Here is a 5000-nt window from a genome sequence, read left to right as displayed (position 1 = left end):
AGGAGAGGTTAATGATATAATAATTAGCACTGAAAGTCATCTGACACGATTTGAAAGTAAAATGTTGTGCATTGAAAGTAACCAAAGCTCTTTTTACTTTGAGTGGACATCATTTTCTTTCAAATGAATTTGATATTTTGCCTAATGTACAAAACTTTCTTACAAATTTGACATTCAAAATGCATTTGTAATTAATAAATGCTACTTAGTATGGCTGCTGAGATTCCTGGGCTCAGTCTCAAGTAGAGGAGGAGAATGACGGATAGAGAAAGAGAGAACAGGCAGGCATCCTAAAGATTTTGAGGTGCCAGTTCCTGACTCACCCTGAGCAACACTGGTTTCAAGCTTTTAGTAAATTTTCTGAAAATTAAAACAACCATGTGGTCGTAGTCAGCAGGATTTGAACCTGCTTGGGGAGACCCCAATGGATTTCTAGTCCATCACCTTAACCACTCGGCCACGACTACCTCTCATGCAATGTGATGTTTTCACAAAAGTTTCTCTATGGGTTGAGCTACTTAATTTCAGGCTGTGAGGATGACTGAAGTAATATTGTATCAGAGATGATTTCCATGGGAAGTTAATCCTGACCACAGTGGCCTGCGTTAATGATTTTTAAAATATAACTTGGAGAATGCTTTATACTTGGTATAGTTTTGGGTTTGTAAAATGTCAGTACTGACATCTAAGTTTATCGAAAGTGTCATCCTTCGAGCCGGAATTGAACCAGCGACCTAAGGATTTTTGTACCAATCTCCTCTACAGTCCTCCGCTATACCAGCTGAGCTATCGAAGAATTCCATGATCGTACAATTGTGATATTACGTCTATTAAAATGATTGAGTGTTAATTTTAAACATTATCAACTTTCCAAGCAAAATGAAAAATGATTTGACTACACAAAAGAGATTCAACTACTTATTCATGTGTTGCTTTATCACACAAATTGTCATGTTTAATCATTTGGAAAATATCACTAATAGTTTGACTTATATTTGTGCAATTACTATCAACTGGCTACAGAGCTAGTTTGGAAAGCACTTTCAATAGATTTTTTAGTGTAGCCAAACTCACATCAATATTAGAGATGCTTGAGCCTATCAAACCTTCTATACTCTTTTAAATGTTGCTTGTTTTGTAAACTAATCACTTGTTCCAGGAATGATGGGGATATTCCATTGTTTGTTCTGATTTGACAAATAATTTTGGACAATGAGCGGCCCCTTTGAGCTAGTGAAGATAATTGTGCTACATGAGAGTATGCACAGACAATTATTTTTCTTTTTTGCATTAAAGCACAATTTTTAATAAAGGAGAGGTTAATGATATAATATTTAGCACTGAAAGTCATCTGACACGATTTGAAAGTAAAATGTTGTGCATTGAAAGTAACCAAAGCTCTTTTTACTTTGGGTGGACATCATTTTCTTTCAAATGAATTTGATATTTTGCTAAATGTACAAAACTTTCTTACAAATTTGACATTCAAAATGCATTTGTAATTAATAAATGCTACTTAGTATGGCTGCTGAGATTCCTGGGCTCAGTCTCAAGGAGAGGAGGAGAATGAATGATAGAGAAAGAGAGAACAGGCAGGCATCCTAAAGATTTTGATGTGCCAGTTCCTGACACCCTGAGCAACACTGGTTTCAAGCTTTTAGTAAATTTTCTGAAAAATAAAACAAACATGTGGTCGTAGTCGGCAGGATTTGAACCTGCGCGGGGAGACCTCAATGGATTATCTAGTTTATAGCCTTAACCACTCGGCCACGACTACCTCTCATTCAATGTGATGTTTTCACAAAAGTTTCTCTATGGGTTGAGCTACTTCATTTCAGGCTGTGAGGATGACTGAAGTAATATTGTATCAGAGATGATTTCCATGGGAAGTTAATCCTGACCACAGTGGCCTGCGTTAATGATTTTTAAAATATAACTTGGAGAATGCTTTATACTTGGTATAGTTTTGGGTTTGTAAAATGTCAGTACTGACATTTAAGTTTATCAAAACTGTCATCCTTCAAACCGGAATTGAACCAGCGACCTAAGGATTTCTGTACCAATCTCCTCTACAGTCCTCTGCTCTACCAGCTGAGCTATCGAAGGATTCCATAATCGTACAACTGTGATATTACGTGCTATTAAAATGATTGAGTGTTAATTTTAAACATTATCAACTTTCCAAGCAAAATGAAAAATGATTTGACTACACTAAAGAGATTCAACTACTTATTCCTGTGTTGCTTTATCACACAAATTGTCATGTTTAATCATTTTGAAAATATCACTAATAGTTTGACTTATATTTGTGCAATTACTATCAACTGGCTACAGAGCTAGTTTGGAAAGCACTTTCAATAGATTTTTTAGTGTAGCCAAACTTACATCAAGATTAGAGATGCTTGAGCCTATCAAACCTTCTACACTCTTTTAAATTTTGCTTGTTTTGTAAACTAATCAAGTGTTCCAGGAATGATGGGGATATTCCATTGTCTGTTCTGATTTGACAATTCATTTTGGACAATGAGCGGCCCTTTTGAGCTAGTGAAGATAATCGTGCTACATGAGAGTATGCACAGACAATTATTTTTCTTTTTTTGCATTAAAGCACAATTTTTAATAAAGGAGAGGATAATGATATAATAATTAGCACTGAAAGTCATCTGACACGATTTGAAAGTAAAATGTTGTGCATTGAAAGTAACCAAAGCTCTTTTTACTTTGAGAGGACATCATTTTCTTTCAAATGAATTTGATATTTTGCTAAATGTACAAAACTTTCTTACAAATTTGACATTCAAAATACATTTGTAATTAATAAATGCTACTTAGTATGGCTGCTGAGATTCCTGGGCTCAGTCTCAAGGAGAGGAGGAGAATGAATGATAGAGAAAGAGAGAACAGGCAGGCATCCTAAAGATTTTGATGTGCCAGTTCCTGACTCACCCTGAGCAATACTGGTTTCAAGCTTTTAGTAAATTTTCTGAAAAATAAAACAACCATGTGGTCGTAGTCAGCAGGATTTGAATCTGTGCGGGGAGACCCCAATAGATTTCTAGTCTATCGCCTTAACAACTCGGCCACGACTACCTCTCATTCAATGTGATGTTTTCACAAAAGTTTCTCTATGGGTTGAGCTACTTCATTTCAGGCTGTGAGGATGACTGAAGTAATATTGTATCAGAGATGATTTCCATGGGAAGTTAATCCTGACCACAGTGGCCTGCGTTAATGATTTTTAAAATATAACTTGTAGAATGCTTTATACTTGGTATAGTTTTGGGTTTGTAAAATGTCAGTACTGACATTTAAGTTTATCAAAAGTGTCATCCTTCAAGCCGGAATTGAACCAGCAACCTAAGGATTTCTGTACCAATCTCCTCTACAGTCCTCCACTCTACCAGCTGAGCTATCGAAGGATTCCATGATCGCACATCTGTGATATTACGTGCTATTAATTAGATTGAGTGTTAATTTTAAACATTATCTAATTTCCAAGCAAAATGAAAAATGATTTGACTACACAAAAGAGATTCAACTACTTATTCCTGTATTGCCTTATCACACAAATTGTCATGTTTAATCATTTGGAAAATATCACTAATAGTATGACTTATATTTGTGCAATTACTATCAACTGGCTACAGAGCTAGTTTGGAAAGCACTTTATTTTTTAGTGTAGCCAAACTTACATCAAGATTAGAGATGCTTGAGCCTATCAAACCTTCTATACTCTTTTAAATGTTGCTTGTTTTGTAAACTAATCAAGTGTTCCAGGAATGATGGGGATATTCCATTGTTTGTTCTGATTTGACAATTAATTTTGGACAATGAGCGTCCCCTTTGAGCTAGTGAAGATAATTGTGCTACATGAGAGTATGCACAGACAATTATTTTTCTTTTTTGCATTAAAGCACAATTTTTAATAAAGGAGAGGTTAATGATATAATATTTAGCACTGAAAGTCATCTGACACGATTTGAAAGTAAAATGTTGTGCATTGAAAGTAACCAAAGCTCTTTTTACTTTGAGTGGACATCATTTTCTTTCAAATGAATTTGATATTTTGCTAAATGTACAAAACTTTCTTACAAATTTGACATTCAAAATGCATTTGTAATTAATAAATGCTACTTAGTATGGCTGCTGAGATTCCTGGGCTCAGTCTCAAGTAGAGGAGGAGAATGACGGATAGAGAAAGAGAGAACAGGCAGGCATCCTAAAGATTTTGATGTGCCAGTTCCTGACTCACCCTGAGCAACACTGGTTTCAAGCTTTTGGTAAATTTTCTGAAAAATAAAACAACCATGTGGTCGTAGTCGGCAGGATTTGAACCTGCGCGGGGAGATCCCAATGGATTTCTAGTCGATCGCCTTAACCACTCGGCCACGACTACCTCTCATGCAATGTGATATTTTCACAAAAGTTTCTCTATGGGTTGAGCTACTTCATTTCAGGCTGTGAGGATGACTGAAGTAATATTGTATCAGAGATGATTTCCATGGGAAGTTAATCCTGACCACTGTGACCTGCGTTAATGATTTTTAAAATATAACTTGGAGAATGCTTTATACTTGGTATAGTTTTGGGTTTGTAAAATGTCAGTACTGACATCTAAGTTTATCAAAACAGTCATCCTTCGAGCCGGAATTGAACCAGCGACCTAAGGATTTCTGTACCAATCTCCTCTACAGTACTCCGCTCTACCAGCTGAGCTATCGAAGGATTCCATGATCGTACAACTGTGATATTACGTGCTGTTAAAATGATTGAGTGTTAATTTTAAACATTATCAACTTTCCAAGCAAAATGAAAAATGATTTGACTACACAAAAGAGATTCGACTACTTTTTCCTGTGTTGCTTTATCACACAAATTGTCATGTTTAATCATTTGGAAAATATCACTAATAGTTTGACTTATATTTGTGCAATTACTATCAACTGGCTACAGAGCTAGTTTGGAAAGCACTTTCAATAGATTTTTTAGTGTAGCCAAAC

General features: G+C 35.6%; 7 non-coding genes across 7 annotated transcripts; all 7 read right to left on the bottom strand.

Moving 5' to 3' along the window:
* Positions 1 to 385: 385 nt before the first annotated feature.
* Positions 386 to 467, bottom strand: TRNAS-AGA (transfer RNA serine (anticodon AGA)). Its single transcript has one exon. It is a non-coding gene; the product is annotated as a tRNA-Ser (tRNA).
* A 239-nt stretch (positions 468 to 706) lies between these two features.
* On the bottom strand, positions 707 to 796 carry TRNAY-GUA (transfer RNA tyrosine (anticodon GUA)). The gene is given in 2 exon segments: positions 707 to 742; positions 760 to 796. It is a non-coding gene; the product is annotated as a tRNA-Tyr (tRNA).
* Positions 797 to 2016: 1220 nt separating this feature from the next.
* TRNAY-GUA (transfer RNA tyrosine (anticodon GUA)) lies at positions 2017 to 2106 on the bottom strand. Its single transcript is given in 2 exon segments — positions 2017 to 2052; positions 2070 to 2106. It is a non-coding gene; the product is annotated as a tRNA-Tyr (tRNA).
* A 902-nt stretch (positions 2107 to 3008) lies between these two features.
* On the bottom strand, positions 3009 to 3090 carry TRNAS-AGA (transfer RNA serine (anticodon AGA)). The gene has a single exon. It is a non-coding gene; the product is annotated as a tRNA-Ser (tRNA).
* A 239-nt stretch (positions 3091 to 3329) lies between these two features.
* On the bottom strand, positions 3330 to 3419 carry TRNAY-GUA (transfer RNA tyrosine (anticodon GUA)). Its single transcript is given in 2 exon segments — positions 3330 to 3365; positions 3383 to 3419. It is a non-coding gene; the product is annotated as a tRNA-Tyr (tRNA).
* Positions 3420 to 4314: 895 nt separating this feature from the next.
* On the bottom strand, positions 4315 to 4396 carry TRNAS-AGA (transfer RNA serine (anticodon AGA)). Its single transcript has one exon. It is a non-coding gene; the product is annotated as a tRNA-Ser (tRNA).
* A 239-nt stretch (positions 4397 to 4635) lies between these two features.
* TRNAY-GUA (transfer RNA tyrosine (anticodon GUA)) lies at positions 4636 to 4725 on the bottom strand. Its single transcript is given in 2 exon segments — positions 4636 to 4671; positions 4689 to 4725. It is a non-coding gene; the product is annotated as a tRNA-Tyr (tRNA).
* Positions 4726 to 5000: the final 275 nt, after the last annotated feature.

Source organism: Pseudophryne corroboree, chromosome 4 (genome assembly GCF_028390025.1).
Source record: "Pseudophryne corroboree isolate aPseCor3 chromosome 4, aPseCor3.hap2, whole genome shotgun sequence".
Lineage (NCBI taxonomy): Eukaryota > Metazoa > Chordata > Amphibia > Anura > Myobatrachidae > Pseudophryne > Pseudophryne corroboree.
Note: the sequence above shows the minus strand (reverse complement) of the source record. Positions and strands in the feature narration are given on the sequence as shown.